General features: G+C 35.2%; 1 protein-coding gene and 1 pseudogene across 1 annotated transcript in view; both read right to left on the reverse strand.

Annotated features, from left to right (window-relative positions):
* Xkr4 (XK related 4) overlaps positions 1-27,330 on the reverse strand; it is a 422,151-nt gene that overhangs the window by 44,391 nt on the left and 350,430 nt on the right. The window lies entirely within an intron of this gene.
* LOC124993456 (small nuclear ribonucleoprotein G-like) lies at positions 5,275-5,490 on the reverse strand (annotated as a pseudogene).

Here is a 27,330-nt window from a genome sequence, read left to right on the forward strand (position 1 = left end):
TTGAATTTATACTGTACTCCTTTCTAAGTTCAATGAGTCTAATTAAATAATTTTTTTATAAAACAACATATAATCATCTAGTAAAGTCTACTCATTAATAAATTAATCATATTTTTCTATGCAGGTTTGTACATGTGTTTTGAATGGGTATCCAATGCAAAATTTTACAAACTAAAACGTTATCTCTTTCCTGCTTTGCATGGCATTTTGACCTTTGGTGGGATCTTTCCAGAATTCTTATTACATTCTATGTATATTTACTAACAGTGGTTGGGAACACTTTGCACTTAGTGACCCCTTTGTGTCACACATGGGCTGGTCTTGAGTTAGTGCCCTAGACAGTGATTCTCACATTGGCATCCTTGAAGTAACTGTCCTGAGGACAACACTGAAAATGTTGTTTCTGGGGCTCAACCTCATATTTACAGGATAACAATATTCATCTGTAATTCCAAAATCTACATTCTTTTCCATCACCCCTTGGTAAAGTAAGAACTTAATTGACACAAACTACTAGTCTAAAATAAGACAATGTGTAACTTTAGGAATGGGAATTCATTTGAACTTAGTATAATTTGACTCACCTGCCCATGTCCCTGGACAACAGATATAATGTAGTTATTACTGTATTTAATATTGTCTCCTACATCCGGGTGCTATTTTACATCATTTTTGTATCCATCGATGGGCATGGTGGTCACCACTTGACTCTTCAGAGGTATCACAGAATTACCTTCTGTCTTGGTGTCTGGGTGTGGTTTAGTGTCATTGATTATGCAAGGTATTATTTTGCATGTGCTTTTAGTTGTGTAACTTGTGTATATATTTTGTCTCTCTGGTCACATTTTAAATTGCAGACAGAGAGAATGGCTTGTTTCTTTAGTATTCTGGACCAGTGCCTTGCTCAGGACTCTGAGGCCAGCAGGTGTTCATTAAATGCACTTCAACAGACAGACTTTCTATATACATGTCCTTGGTTTTAAAAGAACAAATATGCCCTGGGAACATTGTGATAATACAGTGACTGGATATCCATGTATAGATTACCTAACAAAAGACACGAATACAACATTGACTGCACGGCTCATTTGGCACTTCTTGTAAGGGAAGAAACCATTTTTGTATAGTCTTATTAGCATCAAATAGGGATTTGTGATTAATTCAAGGTGTTAATGATCTTTGGCACCTGAGAGTTAGGGGAGGTGGTTAGAACATCTGCTCTAATTATTTTTTAAATGTCCCCCCACAACTTTACTTATATTCCAATTACCTTAATGTATACTTATTCCAAGAACATCTTAGAATAATATGACATTTCACTTAAGCCAATTAGCATTTCCTAAAAACCCAAGACAATTTAGTTTCTTGTTTTGAAAGGAACTCTGTTTTTTAATTCTTTTTGAGATTTGTGTGTGTCTGTGTTGTGTGTGTGTCTATTTGTGTATACAAATGTATAGACACCTAGAAAGGTTTCCTGATTTTTAGATCTATTGAGAAGGGAGTACACTGTCCTAATCCATGCTAATTAGTACATAGAATTTAGTCACAACTGTGAACAGTGTGATCCAGTCTGACATAACCTTTTATATCCCTGTGGTAACTGTGATCAGTATCAGTGAATAAGTAGCTATACTTGTGTTGCAAAGTCTGTTTTAACTTAAGGGTTTAAATGAAGTTTTACCAAAAGAAAGCATTAAAGGCCATCATGAGAAATGTTTTACTACACTTGTTTAGAGAAATACTATGTGAAGACATGGGCCTGAAGTTTCCTTTGGAACTTAGACAAGGATGTACTGTAGTTTCTTTTTGAAAACAGGAACTGCATAATTGACAGTGTCTGCCTTTTTGTTTTACTGCCAAAAAACTTAGAGCTAAATTTAAAGCTAAACTATGCCAATTATGGAGAGATGTAACAGCTGAATATCTATGTTCTTTTATCATTGAATTTTGACATTTTACTCTTATTATTTTTTAGATGCCTTCTACCTGAAATCCTTAATGGAAAAAATTGTGCAATTAAGGCATTAGTACCAATAATAGGTTTGGGTTGTTTCTTTGTGACTAAGGAGGAGTGGAGACATTGGGCAAGTAATAGAACCTTATTTTCCACCAGCAAAGCAAGCTTGATACTTCCCTACCTACTTTGCAGAATGCAGAATGGGTGTTGAGGATGGATTCAGTCCAGTTCAATTAAGGGACTATACAATTGGTGATTTTGTAGAGATCTTCGCTTTAAAGCTTAAGCTAGACTTTCTTTGAGGATTCAGAAATGTCACTGGGGAGTGTGGGACAGGCCAAGCAAGACTTGTAAAGATTGGATAGAGAAGAATCCCAGAGGAAGAATACCACACTAGGTGGAGGAAAGAATTCTGTGAGCTCCTCTTCTAGGAGCAGCTGAGATACATCAGTGCATGGAGAAGTGCGGTCTATCAGATGGCAGCCCCTTCACGCCGCACTTACACAGGGAATCACAGGGAATCGGAGGAGAGTAAGTGTAAAGATAGAGAAGCCATTTCACTAAGTTCTCTGGAAGATACTGAGAACATAAGGCAACTCTGCTGTCGACTAGTAGCAGTACAAAGCACAAATCTCCCCTTGCTGCCTCCATTTCCTCACCTCCTACTTATTCTTCAAATCACAGCAACTTCTTTGTTGATCTGCTACGTCATCCCCAGATATTCCACAGAAATGATTTCAAAAACTTGAATGACAATGCCTTCTAATAGCCAAGTCCAGAGTCTCATCTTTCTGATTCCTCTGAAATCTGACAGTGTCCATCACCCTCTCAAAAGTACTCTTCTCAGTCAGGCGTGGTGTTGCATACCCGTAATCCCAGTGGCTCAGACAGAAGGATCACAAGTTCAAAGCCAGCCTCAACAACTTCTTGAGGCTCTGAGCAATTTAGCAAGACTGTCGCAAAATAAAAAATAAAAATGGACTGGAGATGGGCCTCAGTGGTTAAGTGACTCTGGTACCAAAAAATAAAATAAATAAATAAAATAAAATAAAATGAAATAAAATGAAATAAAATAAAATAAAATAAAATAAAATAATAAAATAAAATCCTCTTCTCTGTACTTGCAGGACACTCTCCTGCCTCGCAGACCATTTCTTTGCTTACCTCTTCCTGGTTCCTATATGTAGCCCACACGCCAATGTTGGGGAGAAATGCTCTTGTCACCTGTTCTCTTTTCACTCTATACTTTAGGATTCTGTGTATCCTGTTTGACAAGTTATAAATACTACTAACAGAATAACAATGCATATTAATCATTTACTTTTAAAAATAGAATGTATTCAAGGCTATCTGACTCAACTGCATTTGGAAAGCCCTCGATGAATCAGAAAAAAAAAGGAACTAGAGTGTGGAAAATGAAGTGGAAGTCTAGACACATATCTCAGACTTGATAGACACACAGATGATATCATTCGAGTGGGTAAAAATATTGAGAGCTACCAAGCCCATCCAATTCTGGCTCATCTGCTGCCCAAATCCTGGCAATGATAAAGATGTATCTCTATCCCAGAATTTTCTTTTAATTTCTAGACTGACACTTCCAATAATATAATGATACTTGAATGTTCTTTCAGAATTCAAACTCAAATTTATTACCTTTCCCTCCTGGATGTGTTTCTCCTTTTCAGTTTACCAACACACCTGGGGTTCTCTCAGATTCATTGTCCCTTTTATTCCACTCATTTAGCCTCAAAGCCATCTACATTTCTGTGCCATACTTTATAATCTGTCCCCTCCTCTAAATGGTCTTCACACTTTAGTGAACATTAGAGTTCCTGGGAGAGCTCATTACAGCATAGGATGGCTGGGCCCCATTCCCAGAGTTTCTGACTCAGTGTATCTGGGGTGGGGCTGAGAATTTGCATTTCTCACAAATTCCCAGGCAATGGGGAAGCTGCTCTTTGAAGGAATGAGGGTGGGCAGTCACTTGTTGGGAAACATTGCTTTAATTCTCTACTATAGGTGTTTTAATTTTTTCTCTAATCTTTCCTCACTTGTCCTAGCTAATGGTCTCTTTACTCTCCTTGCCCATTCCAATGCACCCTCCATGCCAGGGCTGCCTGAAAGAACTTTCTGTGATGTTGAAAATGTTCCTTCTGCATTGCCCAATACAGCAACCAATAGACACATGTGGTTACTGTATACATTAAACATGGCTACTGCAACTGAGGACTTAGAGTGTCAATTGTTAAATAGCTATTATTTTTTGGTGTAGGTAGTGGCTGTTGAATTGGACAGTACAACTGTATACTCTTGTCAGGCTGTTTCAGGACCAGAGCCCAGTTCAAGTTTAACAATATAATAATTTAATTTATATAAAATGTTCTGATGCTTCACAGATTAAAGATGGATTGCAGTGTTACCCATAATTCGCTTTGAGATTATGTAGACCTGAATTCAAATCTTGGCTCCAATACTTAACAGTTATGTTGCTTTGGACAAGTGAGTTTTTTGACTCAGTTTCTTTGTCAATGTGAATCATTTACCATAGTGATGATAAAAAGTGATCAATAAATAGAACCCACTAATTAGAGTGAGATCCTGATAATCATTAATAATGACGATAATATCAGCAATTGTTTTTCTGGACACCTTTGTAAATAATACAAGTGCCCTTTCTATAGGTAACTGACCTTGCTTTCCAACTCTAATTTTGATAAGGTTTGTCTTATATATTAACTTCTAAATTCTCCCTATTATTTATGTTTCTGCCAAATACCTTCATCTCATTTGTGGTTCTGTGGCTTTGGTTGTGTTGGTTCCTTGTTGGTCCACTCTGGTGAACATTCTAGTTTTTTCATAGGAAGCCCAAGGGATGTACTTTATCTATGTACTTTATCTATAAGCTTCCTCTGCTTTTCCCTGTTAGATCAGGCCTACAATGCAATGCATTATTTCTATCACAGGACCTGTTACCTTTTATTGTACTTGGTTGCCCACGTGTATCGACTCCTAGACTGTGTTCCTGTAAAACAGGACCGTTTTCATTTTTAAATAACAAGGACCCAGCACATCACATGTTGCTGGTACTAGAAACTTGTTTGTTGAATGAATGCTTGACCAGGTCCTGTTAAACAACAGATTTTGGTTATTCCCAGAGGCTTCCAAGAATCCATTCATCTTTATTTTTTTTGTTATTAAAAAGTTTATTTAACGAAAAGTTTAATATGAAAATGTACGTGACCCAATATTTATGTCATAGTTAAACAGGCCCTCTGGAGGGGGGACACAGATTTCTCTGCTGCCATTATTTATACTCATTCCAAGGCTTCTAACATGATACTACTATTTCCTCATATTACCACTATTCCAGTATTGTTCTGTTGCCCACTAGTAGTCATCTCCACACATTCATCTATCACAAGATTCATAAGGGGTCCAAACCCCTGAAATATTCCTTGGACATGTCTGCCACCATTTAATTTCAATGATAACTTCTTACCCATAAGTTTTTTCAGCTTAGGAGGGTGAGCTTTGCTCGTGCTATCAGCAGGCTCAGAGATGCTTTGAAACAGAATCCGTGGTGTCCTTCACGCTACCATGGTGGACTTGGAGCTTTACATCTCCATCCATCTTTTACACACTCAGTCCTCATTGTCTTATGGGTAGGCATTTTATTATTATTATTATTATTATTATTATTATTATTATTATTATTTGCGGTGCTGGGGATTGAACCCAGGGCCTTGTGCTTGCAAGGCAAGCACTCTACTAATTGAGCTATATCCCCAGCCTGGCATTTTGTTATTTTTTTACAAAGCTCTATTGTATGTCAATGACATGGAATATAGTCAGCCCTCTCCATCTTCAGGTTCCATATTCATGAATTCAACCAACCACAGGGAGAAAATATTTGGAAAAATATTGCATCTCTACCAAACATGTACAGATTTTTCTTGTCCTTAGTCCCTAAACAATGTGGTATAATGATTTACATAGTTTTTACATTGAGTTGAGTATTGTAAATGATCTAGAGATGATTTGAAGCCTATGGGAAGATGTGTGTAGATTATATACAAATACTACACCATTTTATGTAAGCGACATGAGTCTCCTTGGATTTTTTTAATCTGAAGGGCATTTTGGAACCATCCCACCGTGGATACTGAGGAATGAGTTATTTCATTTTGGACCCAGTAAGAAGAAATATTGAGGTTTTTGGAAGTAGGATATTTAAAATTAGTACTAATTTTTCTTGTGTTCAAGTAGATATCCCAAACATTTATAGAAATTTTAAATACTGAAATTAAAATTTCAAAATCAAACCTAAATTCAAGGAATTGGCAAAATATAAGGCATGTTTAGGAAATAGCAAGTGTATCAGGTGGCTAGACCCTGTCATAAGCAGGGAAGAACTATCAAAGTTTGGAAAGCTAGGCTGGGACCTAGAGGGGATTCATTACCAGTCTCCACAGCTTTTTCCTAATTTTAATAGAAAATAGGGAATTACTTGCGATGTTAGCCTAGCTACAGTGTTTTGAATCCAGGCTATCAGGAAAGATGAAGAATATAAAGAATTTAAACACTGAGTTCTGAAGAGACATATTGGGAACCTGAACTAAAATGTTGGGAGAAATTGAAAGGCAAGGTGATAGATATAGCAGTGGATAAGTATTCTGACTTTAGGCATTGATTAGATATGGGGTGAGAGAAAGATGAAAAATCGTTCATGCCTACACGCCAGGAAGGGAGAGGTACAAATCCAAAGAATATGGAAAACAGGAGGTTCCAGAGGGTCAGCAGCAATTTGGTTTTGGACAATTGATTTGGAAATGATAATGGAGTGCTTTACAAAAATGCACAGTAGGAATCTGAAAATTAAGAGAGGGGAACCTGAAGGTTAGAGTTTGAACTGGGAGTTTGAAAGAGGCAAAGAAAAAATGTAGGCAGAAAATCCTGAGTCAGACACCAAGTACACTCAGTGTGAGATTTGAATAGGGCCCTAGAGATCAACCAGCTTGACTTTCTCATGTTAGATGAGGACATTTGGTGCTGAGACTTCAAGGAGAGTTTAATGAACTTACTTATATGCTTTTATTTTGATTCACTCATCTATAAATGAAGGAGGTGTTTAAGACTCCTTTTTCATGGATAAATCATAAAGTGATGTTGTTTCTGTCAAGGAAACATTTCTTCATTGTTTTGTAATTCAGCCAGGAGAGTGATCTTGCTTGAAAGGTATTATTGCCTCAGTTATCTAAAGTATTTGTTTTTAATGACGTGTTTTAGACTCCAGATTAAAATGAAAATATTAACTACAACATGGAAATAGTACAAAGAAATGGTGATAAAATTCAAGATCAAACTAAATGTTTTAGAAAAACCTGGTTTTGTCCTCAGTTTTCAAACTTCACAGAGCTGTAGTTTGATAGCCCAAAGTTAAGAAATGAAGAGACAAGACTGGAACTGACACCTGGGATGTTAAGAGAGTGAGGTAATGAATGTCCCTCAACATAGTCATTTGAAGGAATGATACATTCACCTCTCTAACTGAATACCTTAGGCTAAGAATTGGTTTACATAACAATCGAAAGCTCAATGGGTGTTGCATTATCTGAAACATCTGTACATTATTTCCTACTGGATAGTTTCTGAATGTCTTCTGCAATGAAAACAGAAAATTTTACTTGGCCCAAATTGCCAAATATTATGAGGGACATTAATACCTCCACCAATAGACTGCTAATGTAGAAATAAGCTTAGAAAAACCTGTTAAAGCATAAAAACAACAAATGAAATTATAATAGCTAATAGATCTGATTATCAAAGTCAAAAATTTTAAATGGCCATAAGTCACTGCAATGAATTAAAAATAAAATACTTCAAAAGAAAATATGTTATATTAACCATAAATACTTAATATTATTAATGTAGAAAGTGAGGTTATGAGCCTGGTACAGTGGCACATGGCTATAATCCCAGTGGCTCAGGATGCTGAGGCAGGAGGGTTGCAAGCTCAAAGCCAGCCTCAGCAAAAGAGAGGCACTAAGGAACTCAGTGAGACCCTGTCTCTAAATAAAATACAAAATAGGTCTGGGGATGTGACTCAGTGGTCGAGTGCTCCTGAGTTCAATCCCTGGTATCTGCCCCCGCCCCCCCAAAAAGAAAGTGAGGTTATGAAACAGTGAGTAATAGAATTTCCTCCAGAGAAAAACAGTTGAAATAAAGGAACAAATAGTTAGCAAAGGAAATGTAATACTTGCTAAAGTCCATAATAAGTTTACTATTAGTCAAAAAATTCAACATTTCTTTCATTGACACAATCCACTCTCAATAATCCCAAACCAACAACATTTGCTACCTTTGACAAAGATTAAGCATAATGATAATATTCAATGTGGGAAAATTAGCATTATATTGTGGGGATATAAATGTCCTTCATGAAATTTGGCAATTTGAATCATAATCTTAACAATGTGCAAATTCTTTGTGCTAGGCAGACTTCAGATGGTCCCCAAGTTTCCACCTCCTCATATGCTCACCTGCAAAATCTATTCCCTTTGATTGAAGGTGGGATGGTGAACATAATGGAATAACCCTCCTGTGATTAGGTAACAGTATCTGGCAAAGGTGAAACAATTTTCCAAATGTAATGAGGTTCCTAATTGGTTGACATTAAGTCCAAAGGAAAACTATCCTTAGTGAGGCTGGTCTACTCAAAAGAGCCCTTTAGAAACAGTTGTTTGAGTCAGTGACAAGAAGGAGCATCAGACGCTTTCTTTCTTTTCTTTTTTCCGTCCACATTTTTTTATTGGTGCATTATGGTTGTACATAATGATGGGATTTGTTGTTATATATTCATACATGCACACAATATAACAATATAATTTGGCAAATATCACTCCCCAGCATAGATGCTTTCTTTTTTGCCTTAAAGACACAAACTATCATATTGTGGAGATAGCCATGGCAGGGAACAGTGTGTGTTATCATTTGGAGCTTAAATGTCCCCTGAAAGGCCCACATGCTAAAAGCTTGGTCCCCAGCCTGTGGTGTTATCTAGAGGTAGTGAAAAGTTTAGGAGGTGGGGCCTAGTGGGAAGAAGCTAGATCACTGAGCCTGTCACCTTGAAGGGCATATTTGGACCCCAGCTCCTTCCTCTTTCTCTTTCACTTCACATTCACTGTGAGGTGAGCAGCCTCTCTCACCACAAGCTTCTGCAAGACATACTGTCTCACTACAAGTCCAAAAGCAATGGAGTGAACTGACTATGGACTGTAACCTCGGAAACTGTGAGCTCACATAGACTTTTCTCCTTATAAGTTGTTTTTCTCAGGTATCACAGCAATGGAAAGATAAAACATAGCAAGTGACTTCTAGGAGTTGAGGAGTGATCCTTAAATCAAAAGGAAAACACAGTAAACTTCGGAAAGATCCACATTTCCAGATGAGATGCCATCCTGGTCAGCACTTCGAAGACTGCAGAGAGCCCAGTGAAGCCCTGCCTGGTGCACCGACCCACAGAATTCATGTGGTTAAAAAAAATTATATATGTTGTTTTATGCTGATAAGTCTGTGGCAATTTGTTTCACAGCAATAGAAAATTATTACATTAATTGACTGACTAACTTAATCTAATCGTGCAAATTTATCCTGAGATATTAATCAGACATGCAAACAAAAAGTAAGGATGTTTATTTTAATATTAGTTACTGATGAAAGAATAGAAACAACTTAAAAATCCAATCACAGTAATTGAATGGACACATTCTGGTATACATGGAGATAAATAAACCAAAGTGATGAGACTGTAGGTAAGAAATTTTTCTTCCTGCACTTTCTATTTTTTCTTTGATAAATACCTGTTGGTTTTTTAAATGGTCTTATTGATATAACATTTTTGGAGGGTGGGTACCAGGGATTGAACCCACGAGTGCTAAACCACTGAGCCACTGATGTAACATTTTAAGCATACGTTCAATGATTTTTAGTAAATTTATTCAGTTGTGCAACCATCCTGTTAACCCAAAGTAAGAGCACTCTATCAGTTCCCAGATTTCCCAGTTCCCATCTGCAGTCAACCCTCACTCTCACACCCAGTCTCAGGCAGCTACTAATCTATCTTCAATTTCTATGGTTTTGCTTTTTCTAGAATTTTCATATAATTTAAATCATACAATATACAGTATTTATGTAGAACTCCTTTGGCTGCTTTTGAGATGCATTTGTGTGTGTTGCATCCATGTAGTTACTTCTTTGGATTGCTGAGTACTGTTCAACTGTATGAATCTTCTACATATTTGTCATGCCTCCACCAGTTGACAAGCATTTCGTTTGCCCCAGTGTTTAGCTACCATGAATAGTTCTGTAATAAGCATTTTCAGACAAAACTTTTTGAGGACAGATGTTTTCATTTCTCTTGGGAAGATACCTGGGAGTGAAATTGCTGGCTCATATGTTAAGCATTCACTTAACTTTTTAAGAAACCACCAAGCTTTTGTCTAAGAGACTACCCTTTTTAACTTTTGAAATTTTTTTTTTGTTTTAAAAACTTTTTATTATTTTTTGAGCTCTATCAGAAGACTTCTTGTGCTCATAAATGAATTTGGCAAAGTGGCAGAATACATGATAAACACTCATAAATCAATCATATTCTTATACTACAATAATGAATCTGCTGAAAAAGCCATTAGGAAAACGATCCCATCACAATAGTCTCAAAAACAAAACAAAACAAAAACAAAAAAACTTTGGGAATCAATCTAACAAAAGAGGTGAAAGAGCTCTACAATGAAAACTATAGAACACTGAAGAAAGAAACTGAAGAAGATCTTAGAATGTAAAAAGACTTCCCATGATCTTGGATAGGCAGAATTAATATTGTCAAAAGGTCATACTACTAAAAGTGCCATACAGATTCAATGCAATCCCCATCAAAATACAATGACATTCTTCACATAACTAGAAAAAGCAGTCATGAAATTCATTTGGAAAAATAAGAGACCCAGAATAGCCAAAGTCATCCTTAGTGAGAAGAGCAAAGAGGAGGAGGCATCACAATACTGGACCTGAAATTACACTACAGAACTATAGTAACAAAAACAACATAGTACAGGCACCAAACCAGGCATGAAGAACAGGGGAATAGATTAGAAGACACAGAGAAAAACCCATATAAATACAGTTATCTGATATGAGACAAAGGTGCCAAAAATATTCATTGGAGAAAAGATAGCCTCTAAACAAGTGGTGCTGGGAAAACTGAGAATCTATATATAAAAGAATGAAATTTGACCTCTATCTCTCACTCTGCACAAAAGTCAACTCGTAGTGGATCAAAGACCTAGGAATCTGACCAGAAACTCTGTAAGCGCTAGTAGAAAAATATAGGCCCAAAACTCCAGCATGTTGACACAGGAACTGACTTCCTTAACAAGACACCTAAAATGCCAGAAATAAAATTGAAATATCAATAGACGAGATGGCATCAAATTAAAAAACTTCTTTATAGCAAAGGAAACAATTATGAGTGTGAAGAGAAAGCCTACAAAATAAGAGATCTTTGCCACCTGCTCCTCAGATAGGGCATTAATATCCAGGATATACAAAGAACTCAAAAACTTTAACCCCAATCAATAAAGGGGAAAAAGAACTAAACAGGTATTTCTCAAAAGAAGAAATACAAATGGCCAACAAATATATGAAAAAATGCTCAACATTTCCAGTCATCAGGGAAATGCAAACCAAAACTATAATGAGATTTTATCTTACTCCAATCATAATGGCAATTATCAAAAATACAAACAATAATAAATACTGGCAAAGATATGGGGAAAAGGCACACTCATACTTTGTTGGTGGGAGGGCAAATTAATAAAATCACTCTGGAAAGCAGTATGGAGATTCCTTTAAAAACTAGGAATGAAACCATCATATGTCCCAGCTATCTCACTCTTCAGTATTTATCCCAAAGATTTTAAATTAGCATACCTTAGAGATGTAGTCACATCAATGTTTATAGCAGCATAATTCACAATAGCAAAGCTATGGAACTAACCTAACTGCCTTTCAACAGATGAATGGACAAAGAAAATTTGGTATACACATATAATGGAATATTACTCAACTGTAAAGAAGAATGAAATCATGGCGTTTGCTGGTAAATGGATGGAACTGGAGAATATCCTGCTAAGTGAAATAAGCCAGTCTCAACTAGTCAAAGGTCAAATATTTTTCTGATACACAGAAGTTAATCCAAAATAAGCGGGGGATGAGAGAGAGAGAGAGAGAGGGAATTTCATCAAAATAGAGAGAAGCTCAGTAGAGTAGACAAAGGGGATTAAGAGGGAAGAAGATAACCAGAAGAATGAGAAATTATACTCCATTATATATGATGTATCAAAGTACAACTTACTGTCATGTATAACTAATTGAAACAAATAAAAAAAAAGAATAGGAAAAGAAGAAGAAGGGATGGGAAAAGGGAAGAATGGTGGAATGAATCTGACAGAATTTTCATATGCACAGCCATGAATATAGCACAGTGAATCCCAACCTCAAGTATAACCATAAGACACTAACTTAAAAAACATAAATAAGTGGCAAAAAAGATCAGAAGAATAAAGGAGGAGATAAGTGGTGGGGGCAAGTGCTGGCGACTGAATTAGAGTAAATTGTATTTCATGCTTTTGTGATTCAATTAAAATGTATTCTTATATATATAGCTAAAAGGAATTTAAAAAATGTGTTCCTTTGTGTTCAATTTTATTTTTAATTGACACATACTTGTACATGTTTGTGGGGTATGGTGTGATGTTTGGACACAAGTATACATTGTATAATGATCTGATCAGGGTAATTAGCATATCCAGGTGACTACCATCTAAGTCACCACTAGCAAGGAGTAACATTCAAACCAACACTTGATGTTTTCAATCTTTTTTATTGTAGCCATTTCAGTGGCTATGTGGTTTTAATTTGCATTTTCCAGATTATTAGAGGTGTTGAGTATCTTTTCATGATCTTAGGTCTTTTTCTTGTGAAATAGTCAAGTCTTTAGCCCACTTGTTCAGTGGATTGTTTATCACATTGTTGAGTTGTAAGTTATTTATATAATTTGAATGCAAGTCCCTTATCACATAGATGATTTTCAAACATTCTATTTCACTCTATGGCTTCTATTTTAGTTTTCCTAAAGCATTCTTTGGAAGAGCAAAAATTCACAGTTTTTTTATGAAGCTCAACTTTCAATTTTACTCTTCTATGCATCAAGATCCTGTCACATTGAATAAATCAAAGAAGGATCAGCTTATTTCACTTAGCATGATATTCTCCAACTCCATCCATTTACCTGCAAGCTCCATCATTTTATTCTTCTTTATGGCTGAATAACACCCCACTGTGTATGTATATCATAGTTTCTTTATCCTTTCATCTATTGAAGGGCATCTAGGTTGGTTCCACAATCTAGCTATTGTGAATTGAGCTGCTACAAACTTTGATGTGTCTGCATCACTGTAGTATGCTGATTTTAAGTCCTTTGGTATAGGCCAAGGAGTGGGATAGTTGGGTCAAATGGTGGTTCCATTCCAAGTTTTCTAAGGAATATCCATAAACCAATTCAAAAAAACCAAAGGCTGAATGATTTTATGATAAGTGGATGATGATATATAATGGGGACAGGGAGGCAAGAATGGAGGAAGGATGGATTGTATAGAGGAAAACGAGGGGTGGGGAGGGTTTTGGGGGAAGGAAAGATAATAAAATGAGACAAACATCATTACCCTGCGTACATGTATGATTACGCAAATGGTGTGACTCTACTTTGTGTATAACCAGAGAAACAAAAATTGCACCCCATTTGAGTACAATGAATCAAAATAAAAAAAGAAGGATCTTCCTCTATTATTTTGAGAAATTTTATATTTAACATTTAGGCTTATGTTCTATTTTGAAGCAGATTTTGTGCCTGATTAGAGCCAAGAGTCTAAGTTCATTTTTTTGTCTCAAGAATAACCAATTGTTCCAGCAATTGTTGAAATTAGTTTCCTTTCCCATTGAATTGCCTTAGCCCCCTTGTCAAAAATCAATTTAACATAAGGTTAGAGTTTATTTCTGGAATCTTTATTCTGTTCTATTGATCTAACTTTACTCTCATATCATACTCTCTTGTTTGCTAAAACTTTATGGCTAGTTTTAAGATCAGTCAATGTGCATTAATCAATTTTGTATTTCTTATTCAAAATTGTTTGGGTTATTCTAAGTCTTTTGCTTTCCTATACGAAATTTTAGGGTCAACTTATCAATATCTATGAGTAAAGACTGCTTAAAGTTTCATAGGGATTGAATAAAAGCAATAGATCAATCTGCGGAGACATGCCACATTAACAACAATGTTTGCCAATCCATAAACATGGTATATCTCTTTCATTTAGAGCTTTAAATTTCTCACAGCAAAGTTTTGTAGTCTCCAGTGTACAGATCTACACTGGGTTAATATAAATTTCATTCCAGTATAATACAGCAATGTTGCTACAATATAGCTCCAATTCTTTCGTCTTCTTTATTACTGCTGTTTATGCATATCCCCACATATATCTGAACACACACACATAATGAAATTAAAAACTATTTTAATTAACCAACATTTTACCACTTTTAGTGCTCTTCCTTTCTCCCTATGTATTTTAGTTTCCACTTGGAACTATTTAATTAAATCCAAAGGACTGCTTCTTACACTGCTTGTAGATCATATCTTTAGGAGCTTTTCCAGTTTTTGTTTACCTGGGAATATGTTCATTTTGTCTTAATTTGGTCAGAGGTGGGAGGGTGTCAGTCAAGATTCAGACAGATTTTTTCAAACACCTTGAGTCCTGAAGGCTTCTGCCATCTGCTAACTGATGTTCCTGCAGATTAGAAGTGGAGAGTTCTACCATTCTCAAGTCTGCCTTGGCATCCACTTGCTTTCAGGCTCTCTGTAGTCTTCCTGCACAAATACATAGGTTCCATACAGACCACAAATGTGTGGAGACCTTATCTAATCTTTCTATGGATCTCTCATATTTAGGATATCCTTACATAATTTCTCATTGACCTGCTGCTTGTCACAACTGGGATTGCAATTTCAGTTTGGAAAATCCACAGATATTCTTCTTTTGTTTTCTACTGGCTTTGCTACTTGTAGTGGACAAAACTATGGTATTTTAACCCACTTCCCAGTTGAGTCAACCACTTTGTCATCAAAGTCAACAGTTTCCATGTCCAACATCAGGCTAATAAAACTACTCTTCTTAGTGCCTGAGCTGGGAGGATAAGTGGGAGAAGTCCTTGTGAAGAAGGCCACAGATTCCCACTGTTCTTGTATGAAGCTGTAGAAAAATTTCAAAAATAAATGCTTCTCAAATTGTTTTCTACCTTTGGTTAATTTTTGACATTTTTGACTGATTTTATATCTTATTTTTTTAAGATGAGAAAATTTATCGACCTCTTAACATCACCCATGGCTAGAAGTTCAAGTCATCCATTACTTATATAAGAAACCATAACAATAGGTTTCAGGGCTATTGGAGAGTCCAAAGAAAAGCACCACTCCCTGATCTCAATGCCACAAGCAGTTGCATAGCCTTCCACTGACACTCTCTGATTTTCTTTATGTGTATGCATGGCTCTCTTGGCTGGTTTGCCATAGTCCTTAATAATGCTGTAAGTAAGACATAATGTACCTGTTTGGTCTGTAGCTTCAGCCCTGTTCCATGAAGCAGAGCTCCAGCCAACTAGTTTGCATTCATCTGCTATTGTTGTGTAGGTGTGGGAAATCTTTAGTGGTAGAGATAAATATTGGGCAAGAAGCCAGGAATCCAAAGATTATAATAATCTTATTAAATAGCACAGGTTCAATAAGAGAAAAATAAATAAAACATGCTAGTTAGCAAACACCACCTACAGCCTCTTCTCCAGACCACTCTCCTCACTGATTAAAACATCTCACTTACGAGTTATACAGTATGTAGACAAGAAGATTTGGGCTTACTTAATCAAAATTTTAGTACCATGGGTTTGCCTGGTTTCATTTTGATTGCAAAGATCCCTTCAATCAGTGGCTTATAAGAGAAATGTTTAGATTTTTCAAGACTAAGTTTTGTTTTGCACAAAATGTTCTTCATTTCATTGATTGGTCATTGTGCACACTGCATCTTGTTTTCTGGCTGGGAGTCCAGATGTATGGGAAGATGAGCACTTTATTGAGTCACTCTTTTCCAGAGCAGTGACTATTTCATACGAATAAAATGAAGTTTAATAAATCGTCTGGTAATGCCAGGCTTATGAATAGAAATGTATAAAGTATAGAAGAGGAAATCAATTCCTGGCAACCTAAAAATACACCAAAGAAAGAAAGAAACTGCAAAATTGTACAAGCTTGGCTGTTCTTTTTAGCAAACTTGACAGGCATCTTGCCTGCCAGGGAGCTTTGTAACCAGGACTGACTCAATCTCAGGAGTTAGGGTGGCAGCTGTGTCGTTCAGTCCCTGACTGATATCCTACCAAGAGTGTTTGACAGACAGGCACTATTTGCTGTGAGAGGTTAATGTTACCCTTCTTTAAAACGAATAGTTTAATAAACTGAGCATCAAAATGGAGTTAAAGAAATCTCCAATTCCCCAGTCTCAGACTCCCAATCCGTCAGCTGGAGAGAAAACAGAGATGGAAATGTAAGGAGCTTATTAGCTGTCCCTTAAAATTCTACAGGTTAGAAAATCCAGTGTTCTAAAAATGTAGGCCTCAGAAAAAATGTCTTAACCTGAATTTTATTGTGAACTGAAACATGACTATTGGTAGCAGTTATTTTTCTGTGAAGGGAGGCATATGGTCCATTAGATAGTAGGGGACAGATACCATTTCATGGTACTCAACAAACTTTTAAGGAAAGGATAATGGTAAGGGTAGATATTGATACTAACATAGTTGTAAAAAATTGTGTCAAAGTAAAAGGACTTGTTAAATGGAACTTTTCCTCTGTATCTATTACCCTAGTCTTTTCTTTTTTGGTTAACTTTCTTGAAGACTAGCATGGATTTGCTGTCTTCATTCCCTCCCCTCTTGACCCAGACAAGAGCTCAGTCTAAAAGGCCATCTATCTTCTACACATTCCACCTGGAATGATGCATGGATCTGGCCCTGACTGTGAATCTGATTGAAGTTATTTCCTTCTTCCACTCTTGCTACATCAAATGGTTTCTAATATTGTCTTGTGCTCTCTGACCTTTCAAGCATCAGCATATTCCTTGGTTTAGCCTCCATTGCTTCATGACTGGCAGATAATATGGGTCCTGTCCAGATTTATGGCCCACATAGGTACAGATCTGTATATTTTTATTGTTAGCAGCTGCTTGATCCCTCACTCCTAACCCTTCCCTTATTCTTTTTCAAGGATAATAATATCATTTTGACAAATGAGGAGAGAAATAACCCTAAGTCCCACCTCCCCGCCCTGGAGGTTAATGCATTTCTTTCCTATCCAAGTTTTCACAAAAGAAAGATAAAGGTTCTCGACAATAAACTTCAATTGTGGTTGTCATTAAATAGGTATTTTATTGTGAAAACCTGAACCCACTGTCTGCAAATCTTTATTGGACAAGCTCATCCCAATGGAATTACAAGGGATCTCCTCTGGAAATTGGTCAGTTAAAGAAGTTTTGTTTTAATACAGTTTTTGGGTAATCTCACAGTTGGCAGAATGGCTGAGCCTGCTGATATCCAACTCCTGGTGATATTGAACCCATGGCCCATTGTGGCAGGAGAATTAACCTCCAAGATCAGTTTGCTCTAGGCCAAGTATCACCCCATGATTGATGAGTTGGATATTCAGCACACCTTTCCCATGCATTGCTGAGAGTGAAACTGTAGACTCAGGGTAGAGGGTGAGCCAAGTAAAAGGGTAGGAAGAGAAGAGGTAAAATCCAGAAGCCCAAAAGCTACACATTGGGGACAGTGACCTCTTACTGGCTCACTGGATCTTCTAGCCCTTTAGAGTATCAGCACGAGGAAACTTGTCTTTGGAGAATTTTTCTATAGACATGCAGTAGGCATTGCTGTCAGAACAGGGCAGTCTATTTTGCAAGGTGTGCTCTGGACACCTGGATTAAGGTTATTATTACTCTTTCAGTGGTAACAGTTACTCTTATAATTGTTTTTCTCATTCTCTCAGAGGCTTTTGGTAGGTGCTGATGGAGAAACAGATCTCAGTTTTGACTAGGGGCAATCAGGCCCCATCAGCAGGCTAAATAGAAAAGTGTTCCATCTGAACCTTTCACCTCAGACAGGATATACTCTGAGGAACAACCCCGCTTCCCATCATGGCTCAAAAACACCCTAGAGGAGGTCATTTCAGGCCCACAAGTTGAATCCATTACTTCCAAGCCCTTTTCACTATGAAAGAAATATTTAGCAAGTCCTCTGTAGTTTGGTGAAGCTCTCATATTAATGAAACAGATATATTCTTATAGTCACTCTATATACAATTAAATGTATACAAAAGAACCAGAATATAGAAACTTTTTGTGCTTTGCTTCTCCACTCTACTCAATATTATGTTTTAAAATTTCATCCACCTTAATATAGCTGCAGTTTATTCCTTTTCACAGCTGTATAGGATTCTGTGATATACCCTATATCATTATTTTTTTCCATTTTGCAATCAATGTGCATCTAGATCATTTCACCATAATTATAGATACTGCTGCTACTTATTTCCTGATGCACATGTGAGAATTTCTATATTGCATATGCATAGGAGTAGAATTGCTGTGTTGTTGGATCATGTGCATATTAAACTTTAATAGACAATGCCAAATTATTTTCCATAGTGAAAGAATAAGGTATATTCCTTTTAACAGTGCATGAGTGTTCCTTTTGTTCTACATACTCATCTATACTAGGCATTGTGCAACTTTAAATTTTTTCTTTTCACTGAATGTGATTTTAACATGTATTTCTATGATTTCTAAAATGTTTGAATAGCTTTTATAGAACTAATTAGTAATATATATTTCCTCTTCTGTGAAATGCCCAAAGGGATTAGGCTTTTTATTCATTTATGAGAGTTCTTTATATATTCTAGATACTAATTCTTTGTCAATTAGACATCTTGAAAATATCTAGTATTTATTTACCTCTCTTGTTTTTTGTGAAGTCTTTTGAGGAAAGAAATATAGTTGAATTCTATCATAATTATATGAATGATTTTCATTTTCCATTTATTTTAAAGAAATTAATCTATTTCCTGAGTTCATAAAGGTTTTCTGCTTATAATTTCTCCTTAATGGTTTGACATTTTTGCCTTATTTTATTTCTTTATTCACCTGGAATTGCTTTTATTTTGTGTCATGAGATAGGAATCCATTTTGATCTTTGTATACATATAAAAATCCCCAGATCAGAAAGGATCTCTCCTTTCTCACTGATATTAAATACTTATTCTGTCATATATCAGGTATGCATATATGCATGGGTCTATTTTTTGGTTATTTTGTTTCATTAATCTCTTCATTTATGCTTATAGCAATGATTCATGGTTTCAGTTACTAGAGTTTCTTCTGTCTGGCTATGTCTTGACTATTCTTAAGGATTTCATCTTCCATATAAATTCCAGAGCTAGCCTGTCATGTATACAAAACTGAGCAGTAAGTTTGGCTTGATTGACATTGTGGATAACTAACATCTTTACATCGTGAAGTCCTTCCACATGAATTTCTCTCCACTAATTAAGCCTTTTAATGTTTCTGAAGTTAAACTCTTAACTTTTTAATAAAATTCTTACAGATCTTTTTGATTCATTTCAAGGCATGATATATATATATATATATATTTGCTGCTTTGAATATATTATTTCTTTTTGAGAACTTCATTTCTAACTATTGTTGCTAAAGGAAATACAATTGCATTTTTCTTGCGCCTGTATTCATCAATTTTTATGAATAGTGAATAATTTTCTGTAAAATTTTGTTTCTTTTTTATGTAACTGATTATATCTCTGCAAATAGACATTATTGTTTCTTTCAAATTCTTATGTCTCTTGAAATTATGGAATTTAAAAAAATCAATTACTGAGCATAATTTTTGCTGCAGGTTTTTTTTTTTTTCTTTTTATCACTCATGGCTGGACTTTATCAGAAGTTTTTTCTGCATTTATTGAGATATTTTCCCTCCATTAATCTGTTAACTTGGCATATTATACAATAACATATTTTTAATGTATTAGTCTGATATTGGTCTTTGGCTCTGGTAAGTTATATTATTATACATTGCAGAATTCAGTTTACTAATATTATTTGTGATTTCCGTGTCTGTGTTTATGAGGAAAATGTCCTGTAATTTTTATTTCTTAGCAATTTCTTTGCTACTTTATATATCAATGTAATATTAGTATGATAAAATGAGTCATGTAACATTCACTTTCTGACCTTCAAATGGGTTTTTAAAGATAATGGAATTTACTTATAAAGTCAATGAATCTCTCACATTGATTTTTTTCAGAAAGATTCAAATTTACTGATGAATGTTTTCAGGTATTTATTTCAGGACATTTAGATTTTCTATACCATCTCTTTAATTGCCATCAAATTCATCTTTTAAAGTATACAATTCAGTGTTGTACAATCATTCCACCACCTAATTTGAGAACATTTTCCTCACCACCCCCATAAAAGCTCATTTTCATTAGCAGTCACTACTCATTCCCTTCTGGCTCTAGCTGAGAGCAACCACTATCTACTTTCTGTCTCTGGATTTTTTCATTCCAGGCAATTCACATAAATGGAATAATATACGGTGGCATTTGGTGCATGGTTTCTTTCACTTAACAGTGTTTTTGAGGCTTACTCATTTAGCTTTGATTAGTACTTAATTCCTAAGACTGAATAATATTCCATTGTATATATGTTCCACATTTGGTTTATCTGCTTCATCAATCCATGTCCATGTGATTCTTTCTATGTATGAATAACACTGCTCTCAACATTCATGTACAAGTTTTTATAGGACATATGTTAAAATCTCTTGGGTATATACTTAGAAAAGGAATTTCTGGTTCATGTGATGTCTCTATGATTAACTTCTGAGGAACTGCAAACTGTTTTCCAAAGTGACTCCACCATTTTACATTCTAATGTATCCACATCCCTGGCAACACTTATTATTTTTTGTCTGGGTTTAGACACAGTTCCAAGAATGAAGTGATACTCCTTTTCATATCAGCTTTTGTAACTTATATTATCTAGAAATTGTCCATTTCAACCAAGTTTTCGATTTTCTAGGCAAAAGTTATTGATAATATCCTTTTAAAGTTAATGCATCATTTTACTTCTAAAAAAAAGTATGACTTCTTAAACTTTTGCTCAACATTGCTAGATATTTGTCTATTTGTTATAATTTTCAAAGAAATAACTTTTTCTTTGTTAATTCATTTTATTGTCTCTTTCCTTTGATTCTATTTTGACAAGTATCATTTTTCTAAAAGAAAAAGTCTTATTGATTCTTTTTTCTTTTTTCTATTTTTTAAATATATATAAATACATATATATACATATATATAAATACATATATATGTATACACACACATATATATTTTAGTTGTAGATGGACACAGTATCTTTATTTTATTTATTTTTGTGTGTTGTTGAGGATCGAACCCAGTGCCTCACAGGTACTAGGCAAGCTCTCTACCACTGAGCTACAATCCCAACCCCTCGGCCTATTTTATTTTTGAGAGTAAACCTAAGTTAATTTGACACTTAACTCATTAACTGAGCTGCTCTTCTTTTTCTAATATACTCTTACACTTCATATTTCCTTTTAAACACCTTTTAAAACTTGCAAACAATAATATACAATGTTTTTATTATTATTTCCTTCAATTTTTTAAAGTTCCCTTATGGTTTATACTTTGTTTTGTGATTTTGTTTACTTGTTTTTAGAATTATATCTTTACACTCACAAGCACATTGTTAAATTTGTTACTGATTTATAACTTAATAGTATTGTGCCTAGGGAAATGTTATGTGTGAAATCAACTCTGAAATAATGAGACTTGCTTTATGGCACAGAATTTGGTTAATTGTCATAAAAGAACCATTCATTACTCTAAAAGTATGTATTCCTGAGTTAAGTGTGATGTGTCATTCATATATATATATATATATATATATATATATATATATATATACATAGTTATATCAAGCATGAAAATTGTTTTTCAGATATTCTATATTCTTCCTCATTTTTCTCTCATCAATCTATTACTGAGAACTGTGCTAAAATCTGCTTTGATGCTGGATTTGTCAATATCTCCTTATATTTCTGAAAATCTTGGGTTTTCATATTTTGTTAGTGTATTATTAGATGCCTATAAGATTTGAAATATTATATTTTCCTGGAGATTTCTTTATTATTAATTGTAATTATCTTCTATCATTGGCAATGTGTTCTACTTTAAAGCTTTTATTTTCTTCTGATGATTGAAAATTTGTATCAACTCTCTTTTTTAAAATCATATTTTTACTCTCTAATCTTTTTGATTAGGTTTTAGGCCTATTGCTATTATTTTTTCTGTAGAAAGGGTCTGATGATTGCTGTGTTTGACTTTGATTGTATTCCATTAACAATCATTATTATTTTCAATGTATTTGTATTTATCTTTACCATATAGTTTGTGTTTTATGATGATAATTTAATAATGTTTGGATCTCTTGTTTTCTGCTTTTCTTGTCATCATTTTGATAGAATAATTTCTCCCTCCTCATTCCATTTTTCTTGCTAATGGTTTGGAAGTTGTAAGCTCTACTTGCATTCTTTGAGTTTGCTTTAGAATTCTTAACATGCATATTTAACCTAAAGTCTAAATCCAAATCTTTACCCTTCTCCCCAATAATTCTCAGACCTTAATTTCTTTTAAGTCTGATAACCCTGTCCAGATTTATACCCAATTATTTTTCCAGGATTTAAATTCTATCTCATATTTTTCAATGCCCCAAATGAGACGTTGTAATTATTGCTTAATAACATCACTGTTTGCTGAGATTTCCTATAAAGTCATCTCCCCCTTTCTTTCTCTCCCTATTCATTTTTGTATATTATACTTTCTTAATGGAATAATTCTTGTTCTACCTGAAGTCCAACCTGTCTTGTAAGTTTCTTTAGTGAAGGTGTGTTCATATTAAATCAGTTTTGTTTTTATATTTTATAAGGGGAGCATATTTTCTTTGGATATATACATCTAGATTGATAATTTCTCTCTCTCTCCCCCTCATGCACACTTTGAAGATAGCATCCTAATACAATCTGTCTCCCATTTCTCTTCTTGAGAACCTGGCTTTTAGTCAAAATTCACTTCTTGGTAACAGTCTGGCTTGGTTCTCTTTCTCCCCACTTCATTGCTCTTCATATTCTTCTATTTACCTTTTTTGTTGTCCTGCAGCTTTACCAGATTGTGTCTAGTTGAAGATTCTCTTATACTTACTTTTTTTAAGCTTTAATAGATTGAATACGAAGATGGCCATTTTGATCAATTCTGAAAAATTCATAGCTATTATTGCTTCAGATATCATCTCTGCCTAATTTCTTTATTTTGGTCTTTTGGAATGATGATGAAATATGTGGTAATTCTTTTTTATTCCATCCCCTTTGTATTTTAATATTTAAAAATATTTTCTCCTCATCTCTTTGTGCTGTAGTTTTTTCAGATTTTCCTTTCACTTTACAAGCTAATTCTTTGGCTATATCTGATCTATTGTCTAATCCATCCATTGTGATTTTAATTTTAGTTGTGCAGTGCTTCATTTCTAGAAGTTCTAGTTGGTCATCCTGTACCTGGTTGTCTCTTATTTCTGAAATCTTCTTCCTTTCACTCATGGTGGCTTGTTTTGATAGGGAGGGAGCTCCTGTTCCTTGGGACTTTACACGTGGGCAATGATTTGAGCCATGGATTTAACATGCATTTTCAGAGAGAATTTGTTTGCTTTTGGCAGGTGCTTGGGCATCAAAATCAATCCACTATACACTCAATTAAATTTTTTGCTTAAGGATATTAACGCTACATAAGAAATGTGACTTGAAGACACACGTCAGTGTCAGAGTGAGCAAGCAGTTGGGAATTCTCATGAGAGACCTTCTAATCTTGTTTACTTCTTGGCTTAGATTCTAGGTGGGTTCATACAAGTTCCTCTGTGCAAGACTGTTTCTTCTAATTTCCACCCCCTCCTTGCCATGATTTCTGGTTTTATGTGGGAATCTCTGATGGCCTTCTTCATTTCTTGTGCTCATCAAGAGTCAGGCTCTCTTGTAAGTAAAAGTGAACAGATGCTCTCAAAGTAAACTTGGTTTCATACTTGCTGCTCTGGATAATGTTTTCCCATTGTTTGTAGTCTCTCTTATATTCTCTTATAGTCTTATATTCCTGCTCAACACAGCTATGTCTCAATACTTTAAGATATATTTTGTCCAATAATTTATGAGCATTTGGATTAGAGAATTTTCTTTATCTAAGACATTTTTAGGCAAAGAAGAACACTGATCCCTCCTTTAAATTGATTTTGACACCAGGCATGTTGGTACTCCCCTGTAATCCCAGTGGCTCAGGAGGCTGAGGCAGGAGGATTATAAATTTGAGGCCTGCCTCAACTTAGAAAAACTCTTAGCAACTTGCAAAATAAAAAATAAAAAATAGTAAAAAGGACTAGGGATGTGGCTCTGTGGTAAAGCACCCCTGGGTTAAATCCCCATTACCAGGAAAAAAAAACGAAACTTGATTTTGACAGTCTTACTTTCTGCATCCTCTTTTAAAAGTCTTTCAAAATCCTCTATGTGTTTTGCTTCCCATTTCCATGGTTTACTCACCTGCAGGCAAGGAAGGAGCCTGCTGTGAGTCACTGCTCACTAAGCATGCAAGGCTATTTTGGTGCCTTGCTCTAGGAGTTCCCTCATGAATTGAGTTCAGACTGAGTTAACTCTTTTCATCTGGTAATGTGTCCCTGGTGCTCCCCTCACTGAGTCATTCTGGATCCAACCTTCCTTGCTCCTGTGGATGCCTGGCTAGCACATCTTCTCTCATGATTGCACCAAGGACTTTTTCAGTTTTAGTCCATTCATCTTATTTCTGCCCTTCCATACTTTCTTTAAAGGAAGTGACATGGTTCTTCAAATTGCCACTGCTTTGCTCTTTGCAACTCAACATTTCCTTTTAAAGATTTTTCTCTCCTATTGTTTTCACGTGTAGATTGCCACCACCAAACCTGTCTGCAAACATATGCAAAACAATTCTAAGATGTGAATTTAGCAAATGTAGACCTATTATTTGCTAACTTTCATTGTGTATTTTCTGTTTGCTGTGTCTTGCCATAAATACTGTGTAGTATTATCCCATTTAATCCTCCTGATTATATCAAGAAGCAGGTTTTATTAAAAAATTCCCATTCTTTAGATGCAGAATTTGAAACACAGACAGATTAACTATGATACTTATATTTTCTTGCTATCAAATAGTATGAATGCATTTGACCTAGACAGTATGATTTCAGAGCCCATATTTTAAAGTAGGCAACATAACATTCTGATAAAATTGGGTTTGTAAAGTAACTAGCCACACTGTGGGCATTCAGCAAGTGTTTGCTTCTCCTATTTATGTCATGCACATTCTCATATCCATGTGATCTGGGGAGAGGGATGGGATTTCTAAACACAAAGCTTTAAAACTGACAAGGTAGGTAGCTAGGGACATGATTATAATATCAGAAACTTTGGACTCTTGCTATAAACCCTTGAGAGTAGATCAGAATCTCTAGAGCATTAGCTGCATTGCTACTTAAGCCTGATTCAAAAATCACATGTAAATTTCTAAATTTGATTTGGGCTAGAAATCTCCTCCCTTAATATAGCAAATTGAATATGCCTTGGCTAAAATCATCTGTTGGATATCAGAATCCCATTGTTGATGCCTTTATGCACAACTTGCTTCCTTAACAAATATATATATATATATATATATATATATATATATATATATATTTTTTTTTTTTTTTACTATGAAGAACTGGTATTCAATCTCTGTGTTGAATTCTGAGTAGGGATAACAAATCTCATAACTTTTATAACATAGATTTATTTTCCTTATTTAGAAAACCAGGTGGGCAGAATTAACAATGAAAGTCATAAAAAATGCTGGGCACAGACATGAGTATCTGAGAGCTCTCAGTGGAAAGACCCCAGGATCAGGTGCTTTGGCAGTTGGACCTTCTATAGTATTTGGATCAATGAACTCTTGAAGCTTGAAAGGTCCATAGAGATAATCAAGCCCAGAACCTTTACTTTGCAGAAGGGGAAATAGATGCTCTGAGAAAAGTGATTTGCAGGTGGTCACCCTTGAACTGCAGGCCTGGCATCCTGAGCCATCCTTTCACAGAGTCATAGCCCAAGCCATTTCTGATGACATGTACTTGACAATAACTTGTCAGCATCTGAGGATGGGGGTCAAGAGACCATGGGGATAAAATTCCTCTTTGAATTGTAAAAAAGGCTTGGCCCAAGAAGTCAAAATATTTTTCTAAAGTAATGGAAAAAACTTCTGAGGTCAAACCTGAACACATTCAGGAAATTTCCAGTATAAACTTCAACTTCTATGCAATACCATTCTAATTTGGTGGTGGTAAATATAAGCTTCTGATCAGCAACTTGTCAAATACATTTATTTTTAAATCCCTCTTTACTTAAAAGCACATCTGCAGACTATTCTTAGCCGAGCTGTAGCATCAGGGACACTCTCATTTCTCTGTGACTGCAGAGATGAAGGGTTCTCAAGGGTTAAATGTTGTTGGCTAAATACTGTCATTAAAAATAGAATCACAGTAAAGCAAAGCACCTAGGCAGTCCGTGGGAGTCAAGAACGTGTTAATTTGTCTTAATAAGAAAAAAAAAGTTTCACATTGAATATATTATATGGCTCATTATAAAACCCAATCCATAAAATGATTTGTCTGTTAAAGATTAACATAGAGAGAATAGATTTGCATATGCAGGGAAAATAGCATGCTTGGAAATATGTAGCATTTGAGAAAAATATGCTCTTTTGAAAAATGATTTGCAACAAGGCAGCTTGTTTGGGGCAGCTCGATGTGCACAAAATTTTGCAGAGGATTGCATCTTTCCATCCTCAAATAGAACACTAGCAGATCTTTGAGGATCATCTGGAAGGTTTCAGGAGCTGCTAACTTATTTCTAAGTTTATATTTTCAATAAATTGAAAAGTTTGGATGCCTGTTAGTTCTAACTGTAGGTAAAGGCAGGAAATGGGAAATTTTTTTCTTTGAAATTCTTTTCCTTTTCCTGCA

The sequence above is a fragment of the Sciurus carolinensis genome, chromosome 1, assembly GCF_902686445.1.
Source record: "Sciurus carolinensis chromosome 1, mSciCar1.2, whole genome shotgun sequence".
In the NCBI taxonomy this organism is placed as follows: Eukaryota; Metazoa; Chordata; class Mammalia; order Rodentia; family Sciuridae; genus Sciurus; species Sciurus carolinensis.